The 15,145-nt window shown below is 44.5% G+C and overlaps 2 protein-coding genes across 2 annotated transcripts in view; both read left to right on the top strand.

Moving 5' to 3' along the window:
• The window catches only part of LOC141106559 (NACHT, LRR and PYD domains-containing protein 3-like), a 392,742-nt gene extending 381,984 nt beyond the window's left edge, over positions 1 to 10,758 (top strand). The window contains exon 11 of the mRNA XM_073597418.1: positions 10,039 to 10,758. The gene's annotated coding sequence lies outside the window, so the exon portion shown is untranslated. The remainder of the gene's footprint in view (positions 1 to 10,038) is intronic.
• LOC141106558 (NACHT, LRR and PYD domains-containing protein 12-like) overlaps positions 1 to 15,145 on the top strand; it is a 283,337-nt gene that overhangs the window by 137,549 nt on the left and 130,643 nt on the right. The window lies entirely within an intron of this gene.

The following is a 15,145-nucleotide window of genomic DNA, read 5'->3' as shown; positions in this document are numbered from 1 at the left end:
ATCACAAGAATCTTGAGTACCTCCGAACAGCAAAACCCCTCAAACCCAGACAAGCTCGTTGGGCCTTGTTCTTTTCGCGCTTCAACTTCCATATCTCCTACAGACCTGGCATAAAGAATGGGAAAGCAGACGCCCTTTCCCAGATGTTCTCAGCAGACCTCCAGACTTCAGAACCAAGCACAATTCTTGCACCTCAAAATTTTCTTGGATTGACACAGACAGATTTAATGTCTTCTATCAAGAGGTCGTCCAATACATGTACTGATCCGGAGGTACAATCCCTGAGGAAAGACGAAGGTCTCTTTTGGGTCCGGGGCAAAATTTTTGTACCCCAACAGACTCGGTTAACCGCTCTCAAGATGTGCCACGACCATAAATTGGCCGGCCACTTCGGAATTAGGAAGACAGCTGACCTGATCTCTCGCTCTTTCTGGTGGCCGGGTTGGAGACGGGATTGCAGGGAATATGTGGCCTCTTGTCTCCTGTGTCAACGCAACAAGGGCCAAAACACCAGATCCTGGGGTTTACTTAAACCACTACCTATTCCAGAGCGACCATGGTCCGACGTATCTGTGGATTTCATTGTGGATCTACCAGCCTCAGAAGGCTACACTACCATTTTTGTTGTGGTCGACCGTCTGTCCAAGATGGCCCACTTCCTACCTATGATAGGTTCTCCTTCCGCAGTAGAAACAGCCAACGTTTTCCTGAAAGAGGTCATAAGACTTCACGGGGTACCAAGGAATATAGTGTCTGACAGAGGCGTGCAATTCACGTCCAAATTTTGGAAAGAACTCTGTAAAGCCCTGGATATTAAAGTATGCCTCTCATCAGCCTACCACCCTCAGAGCAATGGCCAAACGGAGAGAACAAATCAAACTTTAGAGCAGTATCTCCGTTGCTTCTGTTCAGGATCTCAGGATGATTGGGCAAAACTTCTTCCATACGCAGAGTTTGCGTATAACAACTCAGTTCACGCGGCTACCAACCAAACGCCCTTTTGGGCCAACTGCGGGTTTCATCCCACGTTCTTGACTAAGGACACTCCTGACATAACAGTTCCTGCAGTACAGGACAGAATAACATCCTTGCAAACTAACTTCCAAGAAATCCAAAGCATGCTACAGAGAGCTCAAAGGGCCTACAAGGAGCAGTATGACCGAGGCAGGAAGGAGAATCCAACATTTAACATAGGGGAAGAAGTTTGGTTGTCCACCTCTAATCTCAAGCTACAGTTGCCATCCCGAAAACTGGGACCTAAATTTATTGGCCCTTTTCCTATCAAAAGGATCATCAACCCTGTGGCCATGGAGTTAGCCCTGCCTAAAACGTACAAGATCCATCCTGTCTTCCACGTATCTCTATTGAAGCCTGTTGTATCCAGTCCGTTTCCAGAAAGAGGAGAGGTTCCTCCCCCACCAATCAGGGTGGACGGGGAGAATGAGTTTGAGGTGGAGGCTATCCTGGGTTGTAGAAAGAAGGGCAGACAACTACAGTACCTGATCCAATGGAAAGGATACCCACCTGAAGACAATTCATGGGAGCCTGCGAAGAACCTACATGCCCCTCGCTTGATTCAAACCTTTCATCAAAACCATCCGGAGTTGATGTCTAGCCTGGGCGTCCAGTGTCCACCTTAGGAGGGGGGCACTGTCACGAAGGACAAGTCGCCTCCGTTCGCTGGGCTGCGGGGCGCATGCGCAGGGGGTTGTTATTGAGACGTGCACCCGTTCGCGGCCTGATGGTGCGGCACGCACGGGTGCACGGCGGCCCACGTGTGCGCGCCGTCGCCCGTGCGGGTGCCCGGTAGCGCGTCATGCTGACGCGCTCACTGGGAGGTTACTTTAGACAACACCAGCACCCAGTCGGGTTGCTGGTTTGTCGTCAGCTGTACCCTGCCTTGTGTTTTGAACTCCTGCTTCCTGTCTCTAGTTGAACCGACCTTCTGCCTGTATAATGACCACTCTCTGCCTGCTGGATACCCTGACCTTCTGCCTGTACAACGACCACTCTCTGCTTGCTGGATACCCTGACCTTCTGCCTGTATAACGACCACTCTCTGCCTGCTGGATACCCTGACATTTTGCTTGTTAAACGACCACCCTCTGCCTGCTGGATACCCTGACCCTCTGCTTGTTTAAAGGATCACTCCTGACCTGCTGGATACCCTGACCCTCTGCCTGTTTAAAGGATCACTCCTGACCTGCTGGATACCCTGACCTCTGCCTGTGTTTTCAACCATACTCTCTACGGGGCTGACACCCCCTGATCCCCTCAGTCATAAGGACTTCCTAACTACCAGTTTACTACCTCTTTACCTTTGCTCCTTGCACCTTTAGGCACTCCGCCAGGAGACTTCCCACCATCCAAGCCATCCTGAGCCTTCCCACAGCTTTTACCGGAGACCCGTGCCTCCGCATGCTTCCGATCCCCTGTCTCACTCTCGGGGGTTCGGGTGCGCGTGGTCGTAAGGGCAAGCCGCTCTCGGCATCTCGGCCTCGGTGAGTATTGACTTGACACCTGGTCTGCCTGTGCCCCATACAGCCTCACCTGTGCAGAGGAAAAGGCAAGCCACCCGGATCAGCAGAGAGCTGAATTGCCTGATGTAATAGATTTCATTAGAACTTCCAGTGTTCGTCACATAGCTCCACCTCTTGGCCCGACACCTTTGATAGACAGAACGCCAATCAAATGCAGGACGTGTGTTGTCATCAAAGGCGTCGGGCCAAGAGGTGGGGCTATGTGACGATGAGCCCCGGGAAGATGGGAAATTCAAATGAAAGCTATTACAGCGGGCAATCCCACTCTCTGCTGATCCGGGTGGCTTACCTCTTCCTCTGCACAGGTGAGGCTGTATGGGGCACAGGCAATGCTGTATTGGGCACAGGTCACGCTGCATTGGGCAAAAATCACACTTTATGGGGCACAGGTCACGCTGTGTGGGGCACAGGTCACGCTGTATGGGGCACAGGTCATGCTGTATGGGGCACAGGTCACGCTGCATTGGGCACAGGTCACGCTGCATTGGGCACAGGTCACGCTGTTTGGGGCACAGGTCACGCTGCATTGGGCACAGGTCACGTTGTATGGGGCACAGGTCACGCTGTATGGGGCACAGGTCGTGCTGCATTGGGCACAGGTCACGCTGTATGGGGCACAGGTCATGCTGCATTGGGCACAGGTCATGCTGCATTGGGCACAGGTCACCCTCTATGGGACACAGGTCACGCTGTATGGGGCACGGGTCACATTGTATGGGGCACAGGTCACGCTGCATTGTGCACAGGTCACACTATATGTGGCACAGGTCACGCTGCATTGACACTAGGGCAGCTGTGGGGGGGCTGTTTGCAGGGGGCCCCATACAACATTTTGCTATGGGGCCCTGCTATTTCTAGTTACGCCCCTGGATAGACAACAACCAATGTACAGGATAACTTTAACACATGATACCAGATGGTCATGGTAGTAAAACATTGCAAGTATCCTGGTTTATTATTATTATTGTTATTATTATTATTCCAGATTTATATCAACAGTGTGCGCAGCGCTTTACAATATAAAGAGGGACAGTACAATTACAATACAGTTCAATACAGAAGGAGTAGGAGGGCCCTGCTCATGGAGCTTACAATCTAAAGGGAGGGGGAGGTGGTACAAAAGGTAATAGCTGCGGGTGATGATCTAATGGAAGTGACTCAAGTACAGTTTTTAGATGGAGGTGGGGTAGGCTTCCCTGAATAAATGAGTTTTCAGGGATCGCCTAAAGGCAGACAGGTTAGGAGCTGACCGGACACACTGGGATAGGGAGTTCCAGGGGATGGGAGAGATTCTGGAAAAGTCCTAGAGGCAAACATGGGAAAATCTAACAAGGGAGCTAGAGAGCAGGAGGTCTTGGGAGGAGCAGAGATTATGATTTGGGTGATATCTGCAGATAAGGTTGGTGATATAGCTGGTGGTGATGTCGTGGATGACTTTGTAAGTTGTGGTTAGTATTATGAATTTTGGACTAGTGGAATCCAGTGAAGAGATTGGCAGAGAGGGGCAGCAGTCATGGATTGGTTAGTAAGGTGTATAAGTCTAGCAGCAGAATTTATAATAGACTGAAGGGGAATAGCCTGTATAATGGTAGCCAGTGAAAAGAGAGTTGCAGTAGTCAAGGCGGGATATAACCAAGCCATGGATAAGTTGTTTTGTTGTGTCGCTAATCAGGAAGGGGCGAATTCTGGAAATGTTGCGGAGGTTAAGGCGGTAAGATTTAGCCAGTGATTAGTTGTGGGGCCCAAAGGAGAAATCAGAGTCTAGGATTACACCCAACACCCTGGCATGTGTGAAGGGACCAATGGCTGTGTTGTTGATCTCAATGGTAAAGTCATGGGGGGAGGGGATCGGGGAGGAGGAAATATTACAAGCTTAGTTTTAGAAAGATTGAGTTTGAGTTTATTTTATCTCGAAAGGTCTTGGAGAGTTCATGACACAAGAGTGAAATGTTGATTGACTCAAGTCTGTGTTATATTTTAATAATCAGGTTCATTTCTTTATCCGTAACAGAAAGCAATATCCTGGTATTAATTTACCTGAAGAGTTTTTTAAAAAAAATTATGTTGAAATTAAATACAGAAGACAAAGTTTGCACATGGGACCTAGTTGATCCATCTACAGATATGAAGGTAATGCAACGTACTACTGCAGATTGTAATAATAGTATGTTCAGACTTCAATTAATTCAGCCTATTAATAAAACAGTTTTGGATGTGGGGTGTGCTACACATCATGTCAATGAAGTATACAGGGTGTGTGTAGTATGCCCAGTTCTTCTGCCTCACTCCCTCGCATGTGCCGGTGTCTTGCCGAATAAGTTCCTTCGGCGGATAGGTTCCCCCCCTGTACTGCGCAGGCGCAGCGCCTGCGCAGTACGTACTACTGTTGGCCGCCGGAGATAGCCGAAGCTCAAACGCTTCGATCAGCTGTACACGGCGCCTGCGCTCTGGGTCCAGGTTCCTTCCCCTCTATCCAAGTGGACCTAGAGGGGGAATCTAAAAGTGCCGAGCGCAGCGAGGCCGTGCCCGAAGCGTGGCGAGCGAAGCGAGCCCGCGAGGGGCCCTCTTACAGGCGCCGTGTACAGCTGATTTTCAGCTGTTCCGCTTCGGCTATTTCCGCCGGCTTCTACTGCGCATGCGCAGTAGAGGGGGGAACTAATCCGCCGAGCGGAACTTTCTCGGCAGAACACCGGCATTACCCACCTGTAAGTGGGTGTGTTAGTGCACACACCCACTCACAGACTTCCAAAATGTAGCTGGCTAGACACACACAGGCAGATGCAAATCTCGCATACAGTCTGGTGTACTCTGATGATTATGTGGTAGTCAGTATTAAAGTGGAGGGCCACCCTGAAAAAAAATTACATCAAAAATTATTAAAAAATAAATAAAAAAAAACATTTGAAAAAAAAAATGATTTAAAAAATGATTAAACTTACCTAAACCCTTGTTGCTAGGCAGTCTTCCTAATCTGCCTCTTCCTTTCCACGGCATCTTCTGCTCCTCGGTGAGCGGCCCCGTTGTCTTCTGAGAACTGTGTGTGTTCCCGGAACACCACGGGGCCATTCACAGGACGCCGTGCCGATCGCGCGTGTGCAGTAGGAAACTGGCAGTGAAGCCGCAAGGCTCCACTGCCTGTTTCCCTTACTTAGGATGACGGTGCCGGGACCCGAGAGCCGAGGGACGGGTCAGCCTCGGGCAGCCGACATCGCGGGCACCCAGGACAGGTAAGTACTTAAAGTCAGCAGCTACTGTGTTTGTAGCTGCTGACTTTTAATGTTTTTTTTTTATGGCTGGAATCCCGCTTTAAATACACAATATACAGTGTTAATCAATAAATCAGTGCTGACATAATCCACTCTTCAAGTGAATGTGCATATCAAAATGACAAAGGAATCCACCATGAAAAAATTTATTTAAAAAATTCAACCCATGCCTAAACCAATACAAAGTCCAATGGAGTGTTGTCTAAAAATGTCCTCCTACAAGTACTTCTTCCCATGTGCTTGAGTTAGTTACAGGGGGTATATAAAAAAATCACCCTCCTTTAAAATAATGAAGACAGATACAGTTTTTGTTTTATCCAGCTGTATTTTCTAGTGCAATTTATAACATCCAAGTGAAAGATATAACACCAACATGTCAGAAAAAAAATTTCAAAAATAAAATCACTGAGTTGGAAAAAGGATCACCCTCCTTGTGTCAGTATTTTGTTGGACCACATTTTGCTTTAATTGCAGCCTTAAAGTGGAGGGCCACCCTAAAATAAAAAATTGCATGAAAAATCCTAAAAAAAAAAATGTAAAATTAAAAAAAAAAAATTAAACTTACCTAAACCCTTAGTTGCTAGGCAGTCTTCCTAATCTGCCTCTTCCTATTCCGCGGCGTGTCCTGCTCCTCGGTGAGCAGCCCTGTTGCCTTCTGGGAACTGTGTGTGTTCCCAGAAAACCACGAGGCCATTCACAGAGCGCCGCACCGCTCGCGCATGTGCAGTAGGAAACTGGCAGAGAAGCTACTTATTTTAAGTCAGCAGCTACAGTGTTTGTAGCTGTTGACTTTAGAAAAAAAATTTCGCTGGCCGGAATCCCGCTTTAAGTCTGTTGGGATTAGGGATGAGCTGAACACCCCCCGGTTCGGTTCACATCAGAACATTCAAATGGACCGAAAGTATGCGCAAACTTTCGAACCCCGTTAAAGTCTATGGGACTCGAACGTGAGAAATCAAAAGTGCGAATTTTAAAGGCTAATATGCAAGTTATTGTCCTTAATAGGGTTTGGGGACCAGGGTCCTGCCCCAGGGGACATGTATCAATGCAAAGAAAAGTTTTAAAAATGGTCGTTTTTTTTGGGAGCAGTGATTTTCATGATGCTTAAAGTGAAAAAATAAAAGTGAAATATTCCTTTAAATATCGTACCTGGGGAGTGTCTATAGTATGCCTGTAAAGTGGCACATGTTTCCCATGCTTAGAACAGTCCCTGCACAAAATGACATTTCTAAAGGAAAAAAAGTAATTTAAAACTGCTCCCGACAATATGGATGAAAATCATTGAGAAACCCCCCCAGCCCCTTTGGGTCTTGTAAAGATATTAATGGGAACCCTGCACCCAAATTAAAAAAAGGAAAGGCGTGGGGCCCCCAGGCCCTATATACTCTGAACAGCAGTATACAGGCAGTGCAAACAAGACAGGGACTGTAGGTTTGTTCTTAAGTAGAATCTGTTTGTAATTTTGAACAGGTACATTTTTTACGTGTAGCTCCAGCCAAAAAATCTTTTTTTAAGCTTTTTGGAAAACATGGGGAAGGATTATCACCCCTGTACCTTTTTTTTTGTTGTCTGTGCACCTGTTCAGAAGATTTCACCTCACTTTCTGTCCCAATGACAATTGGATTTTGAAAATTTGGGGTTTTTAGTGAAACAAGGAACTCTTACAGGAGAGAATTTCCCTTCCTAGGGGTAGATTTCATCTCACTTCCTGTTGTCTCCTTCCGTTTGCAAGTAGGAGTTGTTTATAAGTTGGATGTTTGAAAGTAGGGGCCTGTCCTATATACTCTGCAGAAATTTGGGCCTTAGGTGTTGGTGTTGCCACAACACTGTAAGCCCTCACAGTTACTCTTGGTGGGTGCAGGAACGGGCCCTGCTGTGAAATATTAGATCAAGAATAGTAATTACATGCCCCTGTTGAACAGGATCAGAAAAATTGGGCCTTTGGTGGTGGACGGTGTGGTGGTGTTGCCACAACACTGTAAGGCCTCACAGTTACTCTTGGTGGGCACAGGAACAGGCCCTGCTGTGAAATATTAGATCAAGAATTGTAATTACATGCCCCTGTTAAACAGGGGCTGAAAAATTGGGCCTAAGGTACTGGTGCTGGTGCCACAACACTGCAAACCCTCAGAGATACTCTCGTTGGAGCGCAGGAATGAGCCCTGCTGCAAAGTATTGCATCAAAAATTGTAATTACACGCCCCTGTTAAACAGGGGCAGAAAAATTGGGCCTTAGCCACTGGTGGCGGTTCCCAGAACCAAAAATGTTCTTACATGCTATCAGCGTGAACATTGAGGAGGAAGAGGATAGTCACTCAGCATAACAGGATAGTCACTCAGCATCAGCATAGGCAGTCTTGAAGGGATCTCACATTTAAAAAAAAAAATATTCGGTTACAACAGCATCAGATGCTTGGTAGCTGGTGATCCAAGACTGATTCATTTTTATAAAGGTCAGCCGATTGACCGATTCGGTGGACAGGCGCACCCTGTGATCGATTACAAAGCCTCCAGCAGCACTGAATGTGCGTTCCGAAAGAACGCTGGATGCTGGACAGGCCAGTAGCTCAATTGCATACTGTGCAAGCTTTGGCCAGTGATCCATCCTCAAGACCCAGTAACCCAGTGGGTTTTCGGTGGGAAAGGTGTCCAAGTCTGATCTTGCCCCTAGGTATTCCTGCACCATGTGAATCAGACGCTGGTGGTGGTTGCCGGAACCGATCATACCTTGGGGGTGCGGACTAAAAAATTGTCTGAATGCATCGGTCAGATGGCCATCTTCTCCACCGCTCCTTCTGTGACTGACCGAAGCATCAGCAACACGTTGTCCAGGAGGACCAGGAAATTGTAACCTCCCAAACTCTGGAAACGCGTTGCACAAAACTTTCTGCAAGGCCTTAGGATCCCCCCAGGTCACTAGAACTAGTGTCCCCAGTGGAAGATTGCCCCTCTATTACTGTTCTGGTGACAGTCCAAAATTTGGGATTTTTTTTAATTTCATTTCAATGATAATAGTAAACGGGACAAATAGAGAGGGTGAATCTCCCTAACAGGTGCACAGAGAGCAAAAAAAACCTAATAGGTGTTCTAATCTATCTCCACTGTGTCTAAAACAAAAAATAAAGTTTTGCCTTTAGTTATACTTTAAGCCATAACTGGGGTAAGTCCCATTAATCAATGGGAGTAGAATGTTAAAAAACAGCAATGGCCATTTTCTCGGCTAATAGGCAGAGGAATTGCACAGAGGCTGGGCACTACCCTGGGGAAAAAACTTCCAGGAGATGTCCCATGATGTAAAACCATCAATCACGTCATCCAGCGATGCAGATCTTCATCAATCACAATCAATGACCTCGCAGACCGACAGACAAGAGTGATCCAGTCACTACACTCACTGCGACTGACATCTCTGGTCCCTGCTGCTAAATGTAAGCAAAGGGACAAGGTAAACCCAGCTATGTCATTGACCAAATATGGGCATGGTCATATCTGGTCAATGTCTTTGCCTTAATATGGCCATATTTGAAAATGTACAGTATGTCAGCCAGCTATCCCTGTCTCTTTGTTTATATGACTGCGGATTCCCGGCCAGCAAATAAATGGGACCATAAAATCAGATCAGACCAGATCACTGGTTGCTAAGAATGCAGTAGGTGCCAGCACCCACTGCTTCCTTAACAACCATCGATGGTGAAATTGATGGTGAAAGCTCATCCCTAGCTGTAACTTTCTCCATTGACCACACAAAACATCAAATACACAGATCCATATCTGGCAATGAGATCTGTCCCTGACTATAATAAGGTCCACACACCGGTACTTATTCATCTGCAACCAGACTCCGTCAGCCAACTTCTGCACTACAGAAAACTCAGGATGCAGTCTCCCACAGCATAGCAGTGATTTACAACCTAAGTTATAGGCACAGATGATATAATACAACTACACACACTACAGTCTCATCAGATACACGCAATACAGACAACAGTCTGGAACACACAGACCATACTCCCCACATCAATAGTACCCCTCAGATATGAGTATGCTTTGCACCTACCAGAACAAGTAGACCCATAAAAAGACTCACATATTAATACCTCCCCCAAATCTTATCAAGAAACTAGCATCTTTGATGTTGAGCAACCTCATTTTGTGACATCAGGTTTTTACAGAAGGTTTTATGATTGTGTGCTTCACAGGATGGAAATTATGGATTATTTTTTCTTTTACAGAGTTTGAAGATTGAAATACACAATTCTGACTCAAAAAAGGCCAAGTGAGAGTTTACACCAAATCTGTGCCAACCTGCCATTCAGATGCAATGGATGGTGTTCAGTGATGAATACAGGGGACCCAAACCACCCCTTGCTGTGTGGACACGCAGATAAAAACCTTTGGCCTTTCCATGACCAATTTACTGTACAAAATTTTATATTGTAAATTTACCTTCTTGACACTTTATTGCTAGAATGTCCGGCATTTTCTAAACTATCTTTTCCCTGGCTGGATCAAAAAATGTTTCTGCATATTAGGCCCAGACCTCTGGCTGGGTTAGGGTGGAGCCTCGTACCATATGTATGCTAAACTTTAGGCAAAATGAAAGACAGACACAAAGTAACAGTGTTATATTGTATATACCGTATTTATCGGCGTATAACACGCACCCCAATTTAGGAGGGAATTTTAAGGAAAAAAAAACTTTTAGGAGGGAAGTTGAAGGGAAAAAAACTTACATTTAAATGCCCATCATTGCAGCCTTCTCAGTGCAGCCTTGCCCCAGTGCAGCCATGTCAGTGCAGCCTTGTCAGTGCAGCCTTGTCAGTGCAGCCTTCCCCAGTGCAGCCTTGTCAGTGCAGCCTTCTCAGTGCAGCCTTCTCAGTGCAGCCTTCCCCAGTGCAGCCTTCCCCAGTGCAGCCTTCGATCCCCTGTCCCTGCTTCCTGGGCTTCAAAATCGCCGACCGCGATTTGCAAATGGCGCCGCTGGCGCCGAAATACACAGAGCCGGTCCTCGGCTCTTTCTGGCGGCTCTCGTTCACTTTCGGCTCCACTCGTAGTCCCGAGCGGAGCTATCCGAGTATGTTCGGATAGCTCCGCTCGGGACTACGAGTGGAGCCGAAAGTAAACGAGAGCCGCCGGAAAGAGCCGAGGACCGGCTCTGTGTATTTCGGCACCGGCGGCGCCATTTTCAAATCGCGGTCGGCGATTTTGAAATTTTGACAGCTCGGGATCGCAGGGGATCAGCGTATAACATGCACCTGCGACTTTCCCCTGATTTTAAGGGGAAAAAAGTGCGTGTTATACGCCGATAAATACGGTACTTGGTTTAATTCATCTGAAGATCAAAGGGATGAGCTTCTGTCTACATATGATGTCAGTTAAAGCAACCTGATGAGTAAAAAAAAGTAAATACATACAATTTGTCCCTATTTAACCTATTTTTAGCACTTAGTTTGCCATAATCAGACCCTAATTTACTCCTTCTCCCCTAGGCTATTATTTTTATGCTAATTTTATGTCTATCTCTATATTTCTAACAAATAATATTTTTTTTTTATTGTAAAAAGATCTAAGATTAAAAAAAAAACTTTTTCAAATTTTTTAAATAACGTTGCAATACTTTGTATTAAAATCATAATTATCATCACCATCATTTTATATAGGACAAATTATAGAATAAAATTTAGACTTTATCTACAGCAAATGTTTTTATTTATTTATTTATTTTAAGAACACTGATCAAAGTAGAAAAAAATACATTATTTGTTTTGTTATATTCTCTGTTTATAGATTGCCTTGCCTGTCCTAAACAAAAACATATACAGTGGGTATAGAAAAGAATCACCCCCTTTAAAATAATCACAATTTGTTACTTTGCAGCCTAAAATGAAGACAGAAAGAGTTTTTGTTTTATCCAGCTGTATTTACTAGTGCAACGTATAACATCCAACCGAAAGATATAACACCAACATGTCATGGAAAAATAAAAACATTAAAAAACAGAATCACTGAGTTGGAAAAAGAATCACCCCCCATGTCAGTATTTTGTTGAAGCACCTTTTGCTTTAATTACAGCCTTTAGTCTGTTGGGATATGTCTCTACTAACTTTGCACATCAAAAATTTGCAATATTTGTCCACTCTTCTATGCAGAACTGCTCAAGTTCAGTAAAATTTGATGGTGACCATTTGTGGACTGCAGTCTTCAAGTCATTCCACAGAATTTCAATGGGGTTTAAGTCTGAGCTCTGACTAGGCCATGCAAGGACATTCACCTTTTTTTCCTTCAACCACTGTGTGGTCATTTTTTTCTGTGTGCTTGGGGGCATTTTCATGTTGTAAGCTAAATTTTCTTCCCATTGACATCTTTCTGGCAGAGGGCAGCAGATGTTCCTCAAGAATTTGATGGGATTTTGCCCCATCCATTCTTCCTTCTATCCTGACAAGTGTTCCAGTCCCTGCTGCAGAGAAACATCCCCATAACAGGATGTTACCACCTCCATGCTTTACTGTAGGAATGGTGTTATTTGGATGGTGAGCTGCATTGGATTCCAAATAACAACTAACGCAGAAACCCAGTTTCTGGTAAGATGTGTATTATGTTAGGAATAACAAAAAAAGACAAGGATGAAAATCTCATTTTGATTGTTTGACATAAACAAACAAATAAATGACTGTAGGTATATTGGCAAATTACAGATACGAAAATAATCATTACATATATAACAAAATCATATGAATAAGGAATATACAAGTATATAGGTGTGGCAGGGAGGCGAATCTTACCTAGGCTGCCAAAAAACTGCATATAAACTTGATTTAGAAACAGAAAAATGATGCGTCCCATATAGGTTCAGAGCGCCCCGCCTGAGTGTCCGATTCCAAGTGGTCGCAGGAGGAAGTGAATTTATATATCTCTATTAAAGGGAAAATAAGGAAAGATTTAAAAACAAAAATCAGAATAAGATGTTGATCTCCAATGCTAAAAGATGCCATCGGTCGATAACAACTATATTGGAATGAAAAAATTACCTCTAAATGAATAAAAAGAAAATAGAATCAATAGATATCCTGCTGATTCAAAAATAAATCCAGCGCAGGTCTGAACATTTGAGTGAAGTGTCCAGCTGTTAAAACCACTTAAGGACCAGCCTCGTTTTGGAATTTAGGTGTTTACATGTTTAAAACATGTTTTTTTGCTAGAAAATTATTTAGAACCCCCAAACATTATATATTGTTTTTTTTCAACACCCTAGAGAATAAAATGGCGGTCATTGCAATACTTTTTTTCACACCGTATTTGCGCAGTGGTCTTACAAGCGCACTTTTTTTGGAAAAAAATCACTTTTTTGAATAAAAAAAATAATTCAACAGTAAAGTTAGTCCAATTCTTTTTATATTGTGAAAGATAATGTTACGCCGAGTAAATTGATACCCAACATGTCACGCTTCAAAATTGCGCCCGCTCGTGGAATGGCGTCAAACTTTTACCCTCAAAAATCTCCATAGGCGATGTTTAAAAAATTCTACAGGCTGCATGTTTTGCGTTACAGAGAAGGTCTAGGGCTAGAATCATTGCTCTCGCTGTACATATTGTGGCGATACCTCCATGTGTGGTTTGACCACCGTTTTCATATGCGGGCTCTACTCACGTATCCGTTCGCTTCTGCACGCGAGCTCGTCAGGACGGGGCGCTTTAAAAAAATTTTTTTCTTATTTATTTTACTTTATTTTATTTATTTTTTCCCTGTTTTTCTTTTTTTAAAAATTGGGTCACTTTTATTCCTATTACAAGGAATGTAAACATCCCTTGTAATAGAAAAAAGCATGACAGGTCCTCTTAAATATGAGATCTGCGGTCAAAAAAGTCCTCAGATCTCATATTTACACTAAAATGCAAAAAAAAAATTGTCATTTGCAAAAGTGACAACAGAAAAATGTGCCTTTAAGACATATGGGCGGAGCTGATGTTTTGATGTCGCTTCTGCCATCCTATGGTATGGAGACAGGTGGGGGCCATCTTCCCCTCACTTATCTCCATACCACAGACGTGAAAGGTCCCGATCACCTCCGCCGCTACCGACGGCTCCAGTAAGGGGCGGAGGGCATGGGAGATCGGTGGGAGGGGGGTGGCACCTCTCCCACTGCCGATAACGGTGATCTCACAGTGAATCTGCCGCAGAGACCACCATTAACGTAAACAGAACCACCGGCTCTAAAGATGGATACCTCCGTTGTGGCAGTAGCTTCTTCCGTTACCAAGATATCCATCTTCAAACTGCCGACGTATATGTACAGGAGCCGGTCGGTAAGTGGTTAATGTGAGCACAAAACCCACAAGGCTGAAATAATTTGTTGTTGGCACCGATTTGTTAATTGTGCTCACAAAGGTATGAATCTAAAATCAAAGAGATAAAAAGGTAAATCACAATTGAAGCAATCGCTGAAGCTGCTTAAAATAAAGCAGAAATAAAATGGTAACTTACCAGGTTGGAAAGATGTTTTGGATGAGGAGAGAGATGGGAGAGATCTTCACTCTCCCTCTCTTCTGAAGCCTCTGACAGATGATTACGGTGAATCGCTGCATTCATGTAGTCCTCCCATCCCAGCGCCGTCTGACGTCACCGCCAGGATGCGGACGCATAGCGAGGATGCCCGTGCGCATGAGTGAGGTCCGTCAATGACGCACATGATTCAACGTCAATCACGTCATAATCATCCATGCGCATGTGCCAGGTGTTGGGTGGCGCGCCCAGTATGACGCCATGGACGCGACAATCAGCAGCACCATTTTGGTGGAGGGAAAACCCTGCTGGAAAATGATTATGAATCCAATTAAGGATATAGCCATACAAATGAAAGGAACGGCAGCTAAAAACTGCCTGAACAAATCACTATACAGCATGGTAAAAATATTATAGATAAAAAAAGGGGAGAGAGGACCAAACCAGACGAGTCAGGGACTTAAATCTCTAGGACTCAAATAGGCTGGATGATTGATTCTACACACAACCATATTTGTGCCCGGGGCGTCCGTACGGCCACTAAGGAAACGGACTAAAACTGCAAAGGCACCCCGAAGAAACACATTATAAGGGAGCTATGCGAATAGTCCAATCTACATAGATAAAACTAAATAGAAAAAATATATATACGGTATATATATATTGTTAATGATGGAAACATCATAATTAATTAATTAGCAGCCCGGGGACAGTTCATATACCACCCATACAAAAAAACAAGAAAAAGGAAATATGTAGATATACATGGCATGAATTTAACAGAAATTGATTAATTATTGCTAAACATTGGATATAAAATAAAATAAACAATGTGGTAA

This window comes from Aquarana catesbeiana, linkage group LG08, assembly GCF_042186555.1.
Source record: "Aquarana catesbeiana isolate 2022-GZ linkage group LG08, ASM4218655v1, whole genome shotgun sequence".
Taxonomy (NCBI): domain Eukaryota; kingdom Metazoa; phylum Chordata; class Amphibia; order Anura; family Ranidae; genus Aquarana; species Aquarana catesbeiana.
This window is presented reverse-complemented; position numbering and strand designations above follow the sequence as displayed.